At 35.6% G+C, this 19,612-nt stretch overlaps 1 protein-coding gene across 1 annotated transcript in view; it reads left to right on the top strand.

Moving 5' to 3' along the window:
* tafa1a (TAFA chemokine like family member 1a) overlaps positions 1-19,612 on the top strand; it is a 59,091-nt gene continuing 39,479 nt past the window's right edge. Inside the window, exons 1-2 of the mRNA XM_042750870.1 lie at positions 1-20; positions 19,220-19,244. The gene's annotated coding sequence lies outside the window, so the exon portion shown is untranslated. The remainder of the gene's footprint in view (positions 21-19,219; positions 19,245-19,612) is intronic.

Genomic DNA, 19,612 nt, shown 5'->3' with positions numbered 1-19,612 from the left:
GTCTCCGAAAATCCCTCAAGGTATAGAAAAGACAGTGCTTCATGATGATTTTATCAGTGTAGATCCACAAGAATTCATGTCTAGCCTGCTGTGTGCTCCTTGAAGTAGTCTAAAGCTAAAACAAGGGATATAGTCTGAGACTCTGTTGGAGAGGAGGACAGATGCGGAAATAAGGAGGCAAGAATTTGAGCTGGTTGTCATTTATCTGGGTCAGCCAGACCGACCTCTTTTCTTCAATAAAACATAAACCTGCATATGCACGTCTTCAGATATATCAGTGAGATATCAGCAGTGTTTATTAGTGATATTGTGTGCAGATGGGTAACCCTCAGAAAACAAAGAAGAAAAAAAAAACGTTTGCTTTAATGAAGCCTATTTAAAGGTCAGTGGGATTTTTTATTTATTTTTTTGTAGTGATAATACATCAACTTTTCTCTTCTATTGCCATAATTCTTTCAGAAAAATACACACACAATTGTAACTGATTATTAAAATTTTGGAATTTAAATGATACTTCTTTGTTATTTTCACATGACAGTATGAGAATATAGTACTGGTTATGAGAGTTTTTGCATTATGTTAATGAGAATTTGGAGGGAAATGAACTCAGATATCATAATGAGCCTAAAAATATGCTTCATTTTATTCATGCGATATATTAAAGGAACACGCCACTATTTTTGAAAATAGGCTCATTTTCCAACTCCCCTAGAGTTAAACAGTTGAGTTTAACCGTTTTTGAATCCATTCAGCCAATCTCCGGATCTGGCGGTAGCACTTTTAGCTTAGCTTAGCACAGACCATTGAATCTGATTAGATCGTTAGCATCTCACTCAGAAATGACCAAAGAGTTTCGATATTTTTCCCTTTAAATCTTGACTCTTCTGTAGTTACATCGTGTACTAAGACCATCTGAAAATGAAAAGTTGTGATTTCCTAGGCCGATATGGCTAGAAACAATACTCTCATTCTGGCGTAATAACAGCAAAGTTCTTTATCAAACCTTAATCATAAAATATTACCTACCTAAATAATAAAACAATACAATAATAATATCATTGCGTGACTTTTGTGACAAAGGTCAGAACTCTTGTTATGATGTAGATATTTTTTCTATGACTGTTCCTACATAATTTGTAAAAAAAAAAAAAAAAAAAAAAAAAAAAACTAACAAAATTTTTGGAGTCTCAGACCTTTCCAATATATATATATATATATATATATATATATATATATATATATATATATATATATATATATATATATATATATATATATGGAAAATGTTTCTTGACAATCTAATGATTTCTTAAGGATCATGTGGAACTAAAAACATTTTAAAATATATTACAATAGAAAACAGTTATCATTAATGGTGATATTTTACAATATTACTGTTCTGACGGTATTTTGGAGCAAATAAATGCAGCCTTTGTGAGAAAAAAACTTCTATATGGCATTATAATGAATACATACTGCATGAAGAAATGTAAGCTTATTTTTAGCATCATAAAAAATGTGACAGAAGAATCATACTTGGAGAGTCATTAGAAAGCACATGAACAGCTTTCAGAATTGGGTGTTTGTAATTAAACGGCACAGCGTCGTCCCACTGAGACGTTCAATCCTTAATCTCCAGAGAATACTGCTGTGAGAACGCTTAGGACAACAGGATCCCTCCTCCAAAAGCAAGAAAAACAAACAAACTTTGGGAAACTCAAGAAAAACACTGCAGAAATCTTCAAGGGACGACTGCACCCACTAAAGAAACAGTGAAAGGATGATTCCCAGTCATTAAATCTAAAGAGTCCCAAAGATCTCAGATGTGTAGGACCATTGGCTGATTTGAATACCAGCATTATCACTCAATCCCACATTTACAATACCTTTCATATCCGACAATACCGTAACCCAGCCTGACACTGTTCATTTACGTCTTATCCTTCATGAAAACAAATACATTTGTCTGAAACATTGGATACGGTGTCTTTCTGGGACCTATTAGAGGCATTGTGTTGGTTTTATCTGTTGAGCGCAGGCTACAGTAGCAGTCTTTGTGCTGAGGGACGGTAATCCTGTATCTGTATGTGTATTTGTGCCCACTTGAGGATTCGAGACAGAGGAGGGAATCCACTAATGCTGCCGATGCTGAAGAAAACAAATCAACACAGCAGGCCTCCAACTAGCCACGGTAGAACAGATATTCCCTCGACATTCGGTCTTTACAAGTGTATGCTCAAATAAAGCTATTATTCATGTCTGTTCTGACACACACATGTTCTGTATAGCTTGGCTGTCGAAAAGAATGCTTGTAGCTCGCAGGATAACAAACATACACGGGCCACATAAAGAATCACCTCCGGTGACTTTAATACCACTCTGTTATATATATGTTGCCAGCAATGGGATTCTTTTTATATTTACTGGGCATTCAGTGCACCATTAAGAGCCAGTTGTGTTCCTGAGAGGCTAGTGAGTATATTGTTTTCTGGATGGCCTTTGAAACAGCCTGTAATCATAGCTTTGAGAGCGTGATGAAGATCCAGCGCTCCTTTAGCAACACACACTGACTTCTGACCTCATCCAGTGCTTCATTGTAGCATGACCATAAAGCTGATAGAGGTTATCTGATTTAATCAAAACACAGTAACAGCCTCTCATGAGGGTCAGACACTGACATCCTCACAATACCAGCGCGGAAAAAGCTTTGCATCTGAAGTATGCATCTCCTGAACACGGCGGAATGATCTCTAAAGGGATCGCCATCACAACGGTGCCGTGGTGGGTGTAATTTCTTTACAACCTACTTTGAGACACGACAATGTGTAGGAAATCATAGAAATCGTGTTATCAAAAAGCATTTCGAACCAAGTAATAACATGGTAAAAAAACAAAATTGATTTGACTTATTTTCTCATTTGGGGGATCGTATCAGATCTGTGTGAGGATCAAATCTCTATCAAAGGAATAGTACACTCAAAGATGAATATTTGCTGAAAACATACTCACCCTCAGGCTATGCAAGATGCAGATGAGTTTGTCTCTTCCGATTTGGAGATATTTAGCATTACATCACTTGCTCACCAATGCATCCTCTGCAGTGAATGGGTGCCGTCAGAATGAGAGTCCATCATTAAGACGTTTTTCACTTTAAACTGTTGCTTTCGGCTAAAATACTAGTCATTTATCTATAACATTGCTCCAGTTCAAAACAGTTATAAGTCAGTGGATTTTGAAGTAAGAGAATGGATTTTTTTCACTGGAGGAAGCGTCATTATGGATTATGGACCCAGAAGCCACAGTTTGAAGTTAAAAACGTCTTCATGATGGATTGGTTTCTTACTAACATGCTTTTCACTTCACAAGACATTAATTGATTGGAGTCTTGTGGATCGCTTGTGGGTTATTGTAACGGCACCCATTCACTGCAGAGGATCCATTGGTGAGCAATTTAATGCTACATTTAATGCTAAATTTCTTCAAAACTGTTCAAATGAAGAACAACTCATGTACATCTTGGATGGCCTGAGAGTAAGTAGATTTCTTATTTTTTACTATTCTATTCCTTAAACGTCACCATGAAATCAGAATCAACAATTTATATTTTTATGGAATATTTCAGTGTTTATTAAAAATGATTTATCCATGTACATCATTATTTTTATAGCTGATCTGTGTGAGGCTCAAATCTCTATTAATGTGACAAAATAAAAAAAAACTATTGCAGTGTATATATATACATATACATATATACATATATGTATATATATCTGTGAAATATTGCAGTGTTTATTTTTAATGCCTTATCATTTTATAACATTTTTTTATTTTTTATTGAGTACTGCAGTGTTAATTTGAAATGATTTATCTGCCTGCATCATTTTTTATGGTATGCTGCAGTGTTCAGTATAAATGATTTATCTGTGTACTTAATTCATATGCCCTTATAATCTTTAATCAAAAACATTAACTTCCCCTCCCCCTCACACATCTTGTCTCTAATGACGTGTGCACCAACATGATGACGGGACAATAACCCCTCTCCTCCAGCAACCTGTCACTCACATGAGATTGCAGCAATTAGCACTTGACAATGATCCAACCAATCCGTTCCCAATGGACAAAACAAGTCCCGCCCAACATGTCTTCTCATATGAGATATACATCAATATAGGGAAGAAAAGATGACTGCAATTTCCGTTTCATGCTGACTTTAACATGGTGGACAGGCAGCCACACCGGTGACAGGTCCACTGGGAAAGAGATGCCAGCTTCAGATGGGGTTTGAGAGAAAGTGGGGAAAAGAGAGCGATAGAAAGAAAAAAACAGACACAGAGAGAAACAATTATGAGACATAGTGAGGCATGTCTGTCTGCTCTACCCTAAGGAGAGATTGAACCATCATCTCAGAAGCATAGATCTGTCATGACATACAACTGAAACTTTAAAATGTTTCAAAGTTTTAAATTATTTTCTCATATGCCAACTTAATATACAGAGTCTGTAAATGCTATGGCTATCAAAGCATGGCTTTGTGTGAATCCAGCTGTAGGGCAATATTGGCTCAACCAGTGGTCGGTAGGAGGTTGGAGGCGGGACTAACCCTTTTGGTCAATCAATGGCACACAAGGGAATATTCACTGACCCTTTGGAATTTTTATTTTTTTATTTTTTAAGGATTATATTTAGTGGCGCTGTACAGTTTTAGCAATCTTTTTAAATCTCAGTTACACTAGACAACTAATAGAACATGCTGTTGCATTTAAAAGTGTAAATACAACTCAACACAGTGAAATGGAAATGAACGCAGGCGCTTGAGTCGTGTTTTTAAAAGTTGAACATTTAACTTGACATAGTGTCTTGAAAAAAATGTTGCTCCTGTAAAATGCTGAAAAAGCAGCAAAATGTAAAACCAGCATATTAACATTAGTGATGAGAAGCAAATCTTTTTGAAACTCTGAATCAACTGAACCAAATGTTTTGCAAAATGATTCACTGTTTCGAAGCACACAAAACATTGTGAGCAAAATGGTCAAAAAGGTGCAAAGGCAACATGAACACAGCCTATGTTAATAAAGATACACCAATTACAAAAGTGTAATCTATTAAATGTAATCTATATAAATCATTAACTACCATTAAATATGAAATGTATGTTTATTTATTATTTTGTAGTGCTAGTTTTTGTGTTTTTATTTAGGACCCATGCATGCAGCTAATTCCAATCAGAAACAGTAAACCCTCCCTTTTTGTATTCCACATGCATGTTTACTAAAAGTCATTAAAACTGAACCTACATTGTAAAACTGATCAAACCATATATTAGACACTGGTTCATGAATTCACAAAATTAACATCCTCTAGCAGCGAACCATCAGAATTCTAAAAGTTTCAAAATCAAGATTCAAAACAGCCTAGTTTGCTAAAATCATGACTTGGCCAGTTTGAACACTGATTCAAAACAAAAGATTCATAAAGTCTTAACAAAGCAGTGTTTTGAAAGTGGCCATCACTCGTTTACATAAAGCGTCTCTGGTGGACATACATGCTCTTTTGATATGACAACCATTTATAGATCTGAAAGACGCTTTTATTGAAAGTGACTTATACGGCATTCATGATATGCAGTTCACGCATTCCCTGGAAATCAATCCTGTGACCTTGACATTGCAGCATAATGTACTGTTTGAGCTACAGGTTATGTTGCATGCTTATATGTTGCACTTTAAACATGCTATATATATATATATATCATTACACATGCATGCATACCTTTTCTAATAGGACATTTCTTACACCTCCCAAGGCCTTTTATGCATGCAAAATCTGTATCATTTTCCATCTGCAAAATAATTACCTTGTCCATTTAATTACGTTTGCATCTGGAAAATGAACACTGAAAATCATAACTTTGTTAATGAGAAGGTATCAGCATAAATGTGTATTGCTGGCTTGCATGAAAAGAAATGCATTTTTAATTTCAACAACTGCTGAAGTTTTCCACTCTTTTGTGCCGAATCATAGAGCTTACAAATACTCATCTCCAGCTGCGAGTCAGTGCCATGGAGCATGAACTGTCTTTATCCATTCATAGCAGCCTAACTTCAATTGCTTAGTATTTCAAAGACATCATTACCACAGTACGCAAGCATCGTGATAGTCTGGGATGTAGTCAGCAAGACTTCATTAGCAAAGCAGTTTCATGTAGAGAGCCCAAAGGAGAGCCAAACTCAGCCGCTTTCCATTCCTTCAGCAGGGTGCAGTTCTCTCAAACTTCCCCTCGAGAGCAAGAAACTCAGGCTGTAAGAGTTGCTATTAAATGCATTATGGCTGGTCTGTTACACAACGCTCCTCTGGAATACCAAAACCCCCCTTCCCAAAGTTCAGGGTAAATTATGCATAGGCTAATGTCATAACTGAAGTACAGTTTACACGGGCATTTTTCAAACCCATCTACATGATTAATATCAAAGACACATCGCTGATGAATTAGTTACTGATCTGGGGATGAAGGGGTTGATCCTGAATCACAGTTCAGCATATTTATATGCTTTCGCTTTTACACCTGAATTAACCTCAGAGATCCATTCAATTATCTATGCATCTGTATGTCTGCCACACCTTTTCTCTCAAACTGCACTCACACGTGTTTTCCACACATTTCAACTGAAACAAAACTCATAATAATATCGGATGGCATTGACAATCACCTTAGAGACCGGCACGAAAACCTGCAGCTGAATATAAAACACTTTTGCTCTAGTTTATAACACTTGTGTGTCCAATCAATTTTAATTTATTGAAATCTATTCAGACATAAGCTCAGTTATGCAAAAGATGAATCTGATACAGGACATGCCAGTAAGCCTCAAAACAGTCATCAGCATACTTAGGGCTAACGTGACAGACTCAAACATGCATGTAGATGCACTTCGACTGCCCCGAAACTACTGCTAGAAGAATACAGTGGGTTACTGTTTATAGCAAGTAAATAAAGGTCAGATTTACTCATAGTAAAATCTCCTAAATTATTATATTTGCACATTTCTAGTCCAATTATATCGAGAGTCTACCTTCACAAATCTTTGTTTTGGTAACACTTTACTTATAGTCTTTATGTATAATGCATTATAAAAGTAGTTTTAATGCATTATTTATGCCTTGTAATGCACCTTATAATGCATTGCATCTCATGAATAACTGTAACCACAGTTAATATATTATAACACTTATCAATTCATTATTACACTATGCAATTTAAATTGGGTTATAATTATTTACGACAAGATATAATGATATAATTTATATGAATAATAACAACGCATTTTACCCTTTCATATCCCTTTATAATGCATTATACATAATAAACTTTGTTATTATTTGAATTACATCAGTGTCATTCAAGGTACTGCTTTTGCATCTCCTCTGTCACAATAAAACCAAAACAATACGATACAGTATGTTAGAGTAAATAGAGGGTGATAACTTGAGATTGAGATCTTCTGTAATTTTAATATGCATTAGCTCTCAAAACATTATGATTGCAAATCAGGTGTTCTTCTACATGCAACCTATTTCTAAAATCGAAACTATTCAGTCAATTACACAAAACTGTACAGCCAGCTCTGTGGAAACAGGATGATTGTTACACATTTCAAGTGTTCTTCAGTGAATGAATCATTTTGAGGAGAGGGAACAGATTAGCTCTCCTATCTTCTTTGTCAAATTGGCTCTTCTTGTTGGAAATCATACAGAGTCTGCATTCTTTCTAATGGGATCACAGGTAGCCAATATAGGACAAAGTTTGTACGTCGAATTTGCTACCAGTACTCCGTGACGTGAATGATTTCGTTGGACAGATGACATTTCGAGTCCCTTCTCCTACATTATGCGATGTATGGACTTCATGGACGCTCTCTTTAAGAGAATAACTCACCTGACCAACAGCGCATGTCATGCAGGTTGTGTCAGCGCTGGCAATGAGATGATGAGGCTGATCCTGTATTCAAGAGTATGAATAGAACATTAGACCATGTTACATGACTGCTCTGAATACATAACACTGAATGAAGACAGACAGAGGCATCCAGAGAGCCATCGCCCCTCACCGAGCACTGAACTATGAAATGAACGCCTGTCCTCTCGCTCTTTGAAAGGCAGGTTCACTAGAAGCTGGACAGAAGTGAATTTAATGACGTTTGAATGATGAAGAACATGCCCTTGGTTTGTAAAACAATGTCGAAAAAGGAACTGGGATGCAGTTATCAGATAATGAACCCAGGTCGCTGGGTGAAGCAGGTCCATATTTGTAGCTAATGTCTTGGCCGAGATCCTAATTGAGTCCTGAACAATCTGGCTGGTGGAATGATCCACTCAACTAAAGGGATAATTAAAGATAAAGGGCTCCCATTTTTCTATTCAGTGCTAATGTAATTGTAACGGTCTTAAACGAAGTACAGCTCGGAGAGGTCATTATCTTGCTCTTGTTAATATTCTTTGAAAACTCCTGCCATGAGGTAGCTGCATCTTACCTGTATCACTCACAGAGGGCTCGATCTATGTCAAAATACTGGAATCAAAGTTCAGTTAAATGTCCATAGATAATTAGACCTCCAGTGTGCTTTATGCTTTTTTGATTTTCTGTGATTGTCCTACAAGGCAAAAAAAAAAAAAAATGAAAAGGTGAAAATGGTGTGACAATCTAATATTTCCGACATTTAAGATGTAGGCTATGACTTCAAAGGTTGCCGGTTTGGTTCAGAGTAGATGGCCTAATAACTGGAAAGTTTCTGAAATCACTATCCTGCTCACCTTTATGACTTCTAGCAAGATCCTTAAAAGAATATTCAGTCTATTATTCAACATAAACTCCATTTCAATAGTTTGAGGTTGGTACGTTTTTATAGTGTTTCTGAAAATCTATTATGCTCACCAAGGCTGCATTACTTAACCAAAAATAGAACAAAATGTGGACCAGTAATACTGTGACATATTTATTACAAATTAAATAACTGTTTTCTATTTGAATATATTTTGAAATATAATTTATTGATGTAAAGCTACATTTTCAACATTAAAAGAATCATTATTCCAGTCTTCATTGTCACACGATCCTTTAGAAATCACTCTAATATGCTGTTCAAGAAACATTTCTTATTATAAATGTTAAATAAATAGTTGTGCTATTTAATAGCCCATTTTTGTGGAAACTATATATTTTTTTCAGGATTCTTTGATGAATGGAAGCATTTATTTAAGTTGAAATAATTTATAGCATTATAAATGTCTTTACTGTTACAACTAATATATGAATCCCCTATATATATATATTATAATATATATTATTGAACACAAAATTTTCGACTGCAGTCTAAAAACTGTGTACCACATGTGCTGTACTACTGATCCCTCAGTGTCTATAAATGAACAGGAGACATATTTACAATAAAGACACTAATGAAACCTTGTAAGCAAGAATGTGGAACTCATAGTTTAGCCCAGGAGTTGTTCAGTAAGAAATGTTTGTTACTTGAGGTGTTAAGTTGTTACCAGTGGGAATCGGCAGGAATGATGCTGTAGTGCCGGGAGCAACTTAAAGCAGCTCAAGCAACAAATATTCTGCTGAATTCAGCTCTGTGTGAACAGAGCTCTACAGATGCTGGCATTACTTCCAGCTACTTCCGCAAAGGCACTTAAAGAAATCATGTTTACCTGTGAAACTGGTCATGACTTTCATGAGTTAATATTTACTGATGTAGCACATGTACTGTTACAGTGCTCTGGTTATAGTTGCATATTTTAAACATTTCTATTCTGTCTGCTTACCTGATAAGATGCATTACAACTATTTACTGTAAGCACATTTCCCATTCACTCAGGTATGAATTATTGTCTAAAAATTATCAAGGCAATGCAAATACTGGATAAAAGTGGCCCTAATATATATATATATATATATATATATATATATATATATATATATATATATATATATATATATATATATATATAATTTAGTGCTGAAATGTGCAACTTCTGTGCAATAAGTGTGATCAAGTGGAAGTAAAAAAAAAAAGTTTTTTTTTTTTTTTTAAATATATTTGAACTAACTAAAGCTGAAAACATTGATATTTTTATGTCTTCTGTAGAGCTGCTTATAGCTGAAATGAATTGATAAACTTTTAGTTATCATAGTTATTACACTTATTATACCGAACTGAATCAACACTGAACTGATGTGAGCTGAATAATGAAACTATTGTCTTTTAGGAGCTGTTTTACAGCAGAATTTGTCTCATGTTAAATGAAGTGTGCATCATGGATTTTCCTGTTATTACTGTCAAGCCGCTTTGAAACAATCTGTATTGGACACTGTAAAGCACTATATATAAATAAAAGGTTACTTGACTTGAAAAAAAAAAAAAAAAAAAAAAAATCAACAGTAATGTTTTATATACGACAGTACATATTAAGCTGAAATAAAGTTAAGTATGTATTTTAATGTATAAATAACTTTTAACGTTGGAAATGTACTCATAACGTAGCAGCAGACTTGGATAATTAATGACTAGCCATTAACAGTTGTAGTTTAACTATTGCAGGCAGAATTAGAATAACATAGAGCCAAATAACAGAGTTTAATAGGATGTAATGGGAAAAGAGTCTAGTAAATTGGCCCCAAATAGATAATAATGCATAATAAACACAAGTCTAAGAGTTTGGTCTGAAAAAAGAGATTTTGTTTTTGAAGAAGCTTTTGCAAATAGTTTTGTGAACAAACTAAATGAATCAGCTCCATCCTAGGGGTTTAATGGCCCTTTCAGAATACCTCTAGTAAGTAACACAGCTCTCACTTTGAACTTGAAGGCTGAATTGCTCTCACTCATTACTCAAACACACACTCACACTTGCACACCAAGAACAAAAGAGAGAAACGTCTCTCAAAAGACCTCTGCTGTACAGCTCCTCTGAAAAATTGCACTTATCAACTGAATGATGATGGCACGTATCTATCAACGGGGCATTACGGGGCAGAGGAACGGCAGTCTCTCAGCGCTCTGCTTTCTGCAGCAATGCGCCGTAAATTTACAGGGCAATAATTATGAGTCTTTTCAGGAAGATAAAGGCAGGACCCTGTTTCCCAAAAGTAATAAACCTGACTCACGCACCCCTAGTTGAGGATGAAAAATGTTCCCCTGGCAACTGCGTTTGTCGTGCACGCTGGTTTTCCTCTACTGGCATGCTAGGCAAGCAATCTCCTTTCATCACAGGGAGAAAATGCAATTTCAGGGCTCATATCCACCAATTTTGTGTAACTCACATAAGGGAAGAAGGAATGCAAGCTGAAAAACATAACACGATGTGCAAAAACGGCACACTAGACCCATCTCCTCTTGTAGGACTGTAAATACTCCACTTTTCGGTTAAAATATGAGACACTCCAAATCGAAAACATTTCAGACTACGAAAACAAGATCTAGGAGAAAATACTCATTAGATCCTGATTCAAGTGCCACATGATGTCAAACTGTTTTCTTGAAGTCTGGTCAGATTTACACTGGTGGCCAAGAGTTTGGAATAATTCAGATTTTTTTAATGTTTTTGAAAGAAGTCACTTATAATGAACAAGCCTGCATTCATTTGATTAAAAAAATAATATTGCAATTTAAAAGAAAAAGAAGAAAACAGAAAACTTTTTAAAAAATATGATTTATTCCTGTGATGCAAAGCTGAATTTTCAGCATCATTACTCCAGTCTTCAGTGTCACTTGATCCTTCAGAAATCATTTTAATATGCTGATTAGGTGCTCAACAAACATTGAAATTTTTTTGTTGAAAATCATTTTATTAACCATAATACACTACTATTTAAAAAATGTGGGTATGTTACACAAATTTTTTTTTTTATTATTACTTTTATTCAGCAAGGATCCATTAAAAGTGACAGTAAAGAAATGTATATTGTTACAAAAAATTCAAATAAATGATGTTGAATGAACCTTATATTAATCAAAGAATGCTGAAAAATTGTGCAATTATTAATAATTGAGCACCAATAATAATTAAGCACCAAATAAACATATTAGAATGATATCTGAAGGATCATATTATTAATGGCTGCTAAAAATTCATTTAAAAGATATTTTAAATACAATAAAACAGAAAATAGTTATTTTATAATAAATAGTCACAATATTACTGTTTTACTGTATTTCTGACAAAATAAATGCAGCCTTGGTGAGCATTAGAGACTTCTTTCAAAAACATTTAAAAACAATCGTTCTTATTTTACATTTTTGGCCACTTAAGTATGTGTCAGGAAGCCATCAGGTGACATTTCATTGACGTTCCAGATGCAATAAGCCTTCCTAAAATAGTTATCTTCTCCAGTCTAATCTTTGTCACTCTATAGTTCGTGTTAGGAGAATGACACCTAGTTTCCCCCCAAAATGGAGTTTGGCAAATTGGTGTGTGCTAAAAGAGAGTGGAGCTATTCTACATCTGCGTGTCCCTGCAGGCATGTTCCACTGACAGGCCCAGTGCGAGATCTGTCCATCACCGCGTGCCTCTGCTCTTTCCCTGCTGATACACGCAATGTCCTTCTCCTCTCATTCCACAAGACACAATCACACCAATACATCTGTTTTAGACCAGGAAAACCAGGGATAGTTCAAGTTCGATCAGTGATGAGATGCAAACACCCTGATGTAATTTGTGCCATGTCCACCAAAGTGAGCCATGAATGTGAACAAATACCAAGACGGTCTCATCCATTACACGCTTGTGCTATTAAAGAACCTCGCCGATGTGAGAATAAGTGTGTCGTCTGCTCTATCCAGGTGCTTTGTGTCAGGAATGAAAGCCTCAGACAACAAGTCTTGCGAAAGAAACGGACTGAAGCTTTATTCTGCAGCACAGTGACCTTGACATTTTCACTTAGAATGTCGTTGTGCAGCTGCCACAGAAAGAGATGTATCTGAATTAATCAGGTATCTGGGAGCTTATGCAGTGTTGAAAAGGTAAAGCTGTTGATATAACACTCACCGCTGAGTTTAAAGCAATGCAAGTACCTCAGATGCAAACTGAATAAAATGACAAGTAAACTTCAAGTAAAAACAAGTTTTTGAATATAATCTGAGCCTATTTCAATTTAAAAAATGTTCAAGTATTTTAAAATATGAAATAAATCAAACTTAAACCTTACGGTATATGGATTTCACTGTAAATTGCATTGTGAAATCGCATTTAAAAGAAAGATATAGTATACAAACATTCAATTGCTGTACAAGATAAGATTTTCTTTAAATCGATGGCCATTTTTATATCAGCAAGGACACATTAAATTGATTAAAAGTGACAGTGAAGACATTTATAATGTTATATTTCATCAAAGAATTCTGGGAAAAATGCATCAGTTACCACACAAATTTTAGGCAGCACAACTGCATATTCAAACAGAAAAACATTCTTTTAAATTGTATTTTTCATCAAATAAATAATTAAATGCATCAAAAAAATAAATAAATAAATAAAATAAATAAATAAATAAATGCATAAGGGCCTTACTAATTCTTACTAAACCAAACTTTTGAACAGTAAAGTAGGTTTAAGAAATAAGACACCCACCTATCTTCACTTTCAGCATGAATCATTTTGAGTAGAGAAGCTCAATGCTTTACAAAACACCCACTAGACTTGACAAAAACATCAACAATAACAATGCAAAAAAGTTTGAGTTTTCATTTCTACACACTTGAATTGAGTACAAATGAAGTGTGTCCAATATTTTCAAGTTTACACTTGAACAAATATATTCGCTGTAGAAAGTACCAAATCTTGTCTGCTGTTTTTACTTCAGCACACAATCATTTTCCCAAGTGCATTCTATTACTATTGAACATCTTAAATGCACTTTCATGCAGAGGTTTAAAAAAATCCCTTAGCGTGAATAACAAAGACTCTAGAGACTGCATTTCAATCTCAGAAAAGGCTTCACTTCCAATCTTATGACATCATCAAAACATCTATGCCAAACAGCGTCAGTGTGTCCCTGTCCACTCCATGTGATCTTAAAATGTCACTTAGACCTCTTACACGCTCAAATCACTTTGTGACTTTCACTTTCACAGGCCTCTCAAAACCCATTTAGATGCGAGTCCAAGCGAGAGGGCAAAGATGTGAGTCAACTTCAAAGGACACCACATGGCAGAACAAACATCGTTCTCAAAGATCTCCTCAATGTGACGTGAGAAGTCCTTATCTACTTACTGTTAGCCTGCACCTGCATAACATTATACAGAGAATTATTTATAAACATACAGTATGCCTTCGACGAAATGTGATATTCCACAGGAAAATGGCTGATAGGGCATCTGATTTAAGGTTCATTAGTGTGGAGCGAAGGCCAGAAGCTGGAGCAGATGCTCTCTCTGGAGCATTCTGGACGGAACCTCTACATTCATATTCCATTCCATCTGCCTGCTTCTGTCTTTCAGCTGGAAATGGAGCACCTAGGTCCATTAATTCCAAAATAAGTGCTCTGTGCATTCAAATGCTTTAAAAGAAGGGCATCCATTGTGGACCGTCCATTAAAGCACATTATCTGGGCCAGTCAAAAATTACAGCAATCGAGAGACTCAATAGCAAGGATGAAGCAATGTGGTGTGATGTGATATGAGCTGGAAAACTCTTTTTGTAACAGGACAGGATGAGATAAACTTTGGCTCTAAGGCATGATTGGACCAGAGGTGGAGCAGGTGTGAAATACTACCACTTTACCTTGTGATTGGGTAAATGACGTGGAGCGTTTTTCTGTTGTTGTTGTGAATCTATTTATTTATAAAATTACTTGAACAGACCTCTAATATGATGAACATGTTCTCATTTCTGAATTAACATCTATTTTTATGTATCTACAGAACAAATGTTTGGAGTCGGTAGGATTTTAAAAAATAGTTTAAAAATTTGTTTTATTTATATGTTCAAAATGCAGTAATATTGAGAAATATTATTACAAATTAAGATAACTGTTTATAAATAAAATTCATTCCTGTGGTGGCAAAGTTCAATTTAAGCAGCTATTTCTCCAATCTTATTACCAATCTTAGTGTCACATTATTCTGCAGAAATAATTTTAATGCTCAACATTTCTTATTATTATCATTGCTGAAAACAGTTTGCAATTATTGAATGCAGCTTAATATTTTTGTGCAAACCATACTATTTTCCAGGATTCTTTGATGAATAGAATACTAAAAAGAATTTATTTGAAATAGAAATATTCTGTAACATTATAAATGTATTTACTGTCACTTTTGATTCATTTAATGCATCCTTGCTAATTAAAAATAAAAATTTCTTTAGAAAAGCCAAAATGTTATTTTTACTGTAAAAAATGTCAGGGTGATACAACTGTCCTGATATTATAAAATAAAACAAATTAATGAATATTTATTTATGATTATGATTATTTATTATTATTATTTCTTTAAAAAAATAATTAATGTAAAAATGAGTCAAAGTGCTACAGAAAAAACACATAAAACAGGAAATGATTTCATAGAGAGGACCTCTGCAGACTCTGAGTCAAGGCAAATAAATCTCTTAGAATATCAGATAAATTTAACTTTTTATGACAAAGTTAGTTCAGGATGTAAAATGTCACATGGAGTATAAAATATATTTCTTACATTACATTAAAAAATATTTACAAAAACAAAAACACACAAAAAAAAAGAAAAAAAAAAAAAAAATATTACTACTATCATAAGAATACCACACATGAGATTTTTACCTTTCTTGAAAATGCTTTTTTCAAAACCATACAAAAACAAAAGGAATTCAAAGAGTACATTTCTATGATATTTTCTTTTCTTTATGGTGGCCACTCCTATTTGTCATTGACCCGATTGTGTAGGATTCATTGCGCTCTATTTCTTCTGTGCAACCACATTCTTATTCATCGCCTGTGGGAACACCAGCAAAGGACAAAGTGCAATGCTTATTAACGTACAACATGTGCTCACACTTGCTATCTCTCCTCGATTGAGCCGCAACCAATTAGAGCTAATGGTCTACAGTAGCTGTTTTATACACGGGAGCTGTCCACTCAGCAGTGGTGCTGAACAGAGGCTGCCGCTGTCCGTGGTGCTGAGGATTATCAGTTGCCAGCACTGGCTAAAATGGCCATTGACAATCACTCCAAAAACTCATCCCATCCATCATCCATTACATACTTGCCCTTGGCGCATCACTACTCCTCAAGTCCCCATCGCCCCCCCTCCCCCCCAAGCCTCTTCCATCTTCCTCTCTCTTTACATCAAGTCCCTCTCATCTGTTCTCAGACACCACTTGTCAGTGAGATGTGCAATGTGGTTGGATGAGTGTGTGGAAGTGTGTGTGAGGCCCACAGGGCATCTATCCCTCCATTGAGAGATCAGAGCAGGTGCCAGATGCCTGGAGCTCATAAAAAAAGAGCATCTTGCTTTTCAGCTCACCTTCAGCTCTTTGGTGCCCACACATATCCGGTTAACTGCACTTACTGCTTCGCACAGTTACAAGAATCTTGTCTCACACGTCATGCGGCTTGAGCACTTCTCAGAGCTGCTTTATGTCGTTCATAATGCTGCTTGACAGAGGTCCCGAGTTCATGAACACTGCATTTTTATGCCACAGAAAGTATAGAATAAACCAGAGCGACTTCAAGATAAATGACTATTTATCATTTGTCACTGAGTTCAGCAGATGGAGTGAATATATGGGGCTGAAAAACCACGAGCCATGTTTCTCTCAGACAAGATATTAAAACGTGTTAAATTATTAAACTGTGCCCTCTTGACCCGAACGCGATCAGTCAGACACGATGTGCAGATATGAGATGTTTAATCAGGATTTTCATCAAGTCGTATCAGAGACTACTACCCCGAAACTGTCCATTCAAATTCATCTGTCATCCACTGGCTTCCCTAATGAATATAAAAAAGCAAATCTATTGAGAGGACTGGATTCAGATGGATGACGTTGACGTGGCCGACGAGATACAAATGCACATGCGATGCAAATCCCTGGCATACCATTAAAAATATACTCTCTAATTGAGCATATGCACAGCAAGGACATTTGGAGGGAAGAGAGAAGCTGTGTTTTTTTTTTTTTTCTGCTGTCATTAGTAATCTCTTCAGGGCAGGTAGGAGAAGTCACTGATGGGAGAATCGGCTGAGAGACATACTGTATTAGAAGTGAGATCTGCATCTGGCAGGCTCACTGTGAAATGTAACTGTCAGCCATTAGAAAGAATCAGAGGAGAGAGATTTGTGCTCATGAGATAATGAGTTTCAATCTAATTCCATTCCATACAGAAATATTCTCATAAGACTAGCATTCAATTCTCCCACAAGCAGCGGAAGTATTGACATACGCATTCCCTTTGATTTCCCTTTGGTTAAAATCCACATAAATCACACCCCAAAAGGAGTAAATATTTAAAACTTTCATGGAGCTCATTATGAAAATCCTGCTTTATCAGCACTAAAGCACATTTCTGTTTTGTGTTTTCTTTTTTCTCCCTCAAACGCCTCAAGTTCTATAGTTTCTTCAAAACACTTGCTTCTGGGATTTGTCTTACATGGTCCCCTCGTTTTGCTGAAATGTCTCTATTGCAGTGTTACCCAAAGAATTACATCCTGATCCTGTATTCCCTCGACTATATCCTGGTGCTTTGTCTCTCTAAACACACCTCCCATAGACTGAGGGTAACAAGGGAATCAGGAGATATGCTGATGCTGTATTATCTCACCGGGTGTATCTTCCTAAAATTGCTCATGTGCAGCTCTCAGAATAAAGATCTCTCTCGCAATTTAAAAGCCCAGAGATTTCAGAACATAGTTTAAGTTCTTTATATTTTTTATAATTAATGGTAGTTACTACATTCTAATAAAGTTTTTTTAATTAAACCGAAGATTTTCGAAATGCCATTTAATCACACTTTCATCACAAAATTCACAGCATAAAAAGCTGCAATTTTCTTCTAATTAGTGTACGGAAAAGCATATTTCCTCAGAAACACCTCATACACAGAATGTTGATCACAACCCTTAACCAAAAACACAAGCATTTTGTGTGATATTAAACCCGAGCTATAGCACACAATACTGAGTTAGAAACATGATGAGCTAGAAACATGATGGTACTGTAAATAAGATCTTTAAAAACCGCTGTAAGAAAAAACATTCCCTAAAATTGTTTCAGATTGTTTCAGAAAATCTGACAAGACCTCTGTGAATTGTAGTTGAACAGTGATAAAATCTCAAAATATTAGGAGGTATGGAATGAATGAAGGTGTACAGGTGTCAAAGATAAGTACAAAAATATGTCCATGAATTTAGTTTAAACCAATTAACAGCATTAGAGGCTTGAAAACTACTGGATATATATGGAAATACAATGATATATTGGCCAAAACAAACAAACAAACAAACAAATCTGGTGCAAGTTTTCCATAACAGGAAAATTCTCATCTCTTGGTTTAAATTTTCAGAGTTTTAACCGTTTTAAATAATTCAATGTTCCGGGGAAGAAAGAATGGAACATTACTAAAGCACATTTTTATTCAGATTCTGACAGGAGTTGAACATTACTTGGTGGTAACCACTTGAACTATTTCAAAAACAGCTCTAAAACCCTCTTCACAGTTATGTCTGGTTTGGGTGAAGTTGTACATGAACTTAAAAGGGAGTGGGTAACATTAAGACTTTAGCACAAAATATGCTTGTACTTTCCAGCTTGTCCAAAATTTTAACTCAGACTTTACAAGAAAAGTGAAAAAAAATCCAGCTGGCAAAGAGAGTCTCAAGGTCTCAGTTCAGATAGCTTTAGGAGCACTGGTTTGGCAGACCTACTCTCTAAAGCGAGAAGCTGTATAAAGCTGCTGCTCTGGAAGAGACAAACTCCACTCAGAGAAACAGTGTCTGTTTGTAGACACATGTTATTCAGAAGCAGCTCCCTCATGTGAGCAGCACTGCAGTGACTAGTCTTTAGTAGGAGGGATATCAGGTTTGCAGCAGCCAGCAGGTGGAAGTGAGCCTGCAAGGAAGGGAGTCAGTAGGCAGGCTGAGTGGGAGCTCTCCATGGTAGTGATGGTTTCCAGCAATTTCACAACACATAACCATGGTCTGAAGGTCTGCTTTACAAACTCATAAAGGAGCATCAAATCCCATTACAGGCTACCCCAGGTGGAACAGCTTGAGGTAAGTTCTCTTTAAGTTCTCTTTTAAAGCACCTTGCAGCTATGATCTGTGGTTAATAAAACATAATATTTGGATACCATTTTGTTAATTTGTAATTTTACATTTTAATGGTGCAAGTATATACATGCAATATTATATATATGATGAATAGTGGGGGTGAAACGTTATTAAGAAATACATTGTTTTGTTCTAATACACATTGACCACAATTGTTAGCACCCCTAGAAATTCTTCTGAATGAAATTTAACTGAAGTATTTTCCCATTCCCATTTACACTTTCTAATTGACCAGACTCCAGCCATGACTTTCTGTTGTAATTGTGAAGGCCAAAACCCTTAATCATTCATCACGATGAGAAAAACCAAAG

This window comes from Cyprinus carpio, chromosome B23 (genome assembly GCF_018340385.1).
Source record: "Cyprinus carpio isolate SPL01 chromosome B23, ASM1834038v1, whole genome shotgun sequence".
Classification (NCBI taxonomy): Eukaryota; Metazoa; Chordata; class Actinopteri; order Cypriniformes; family Cyprinidae; genus Cyprinus; species Cyprinus carpio.
This window is presented reverse-complemented; position numbering and strand designations above follow the sequence as displayed.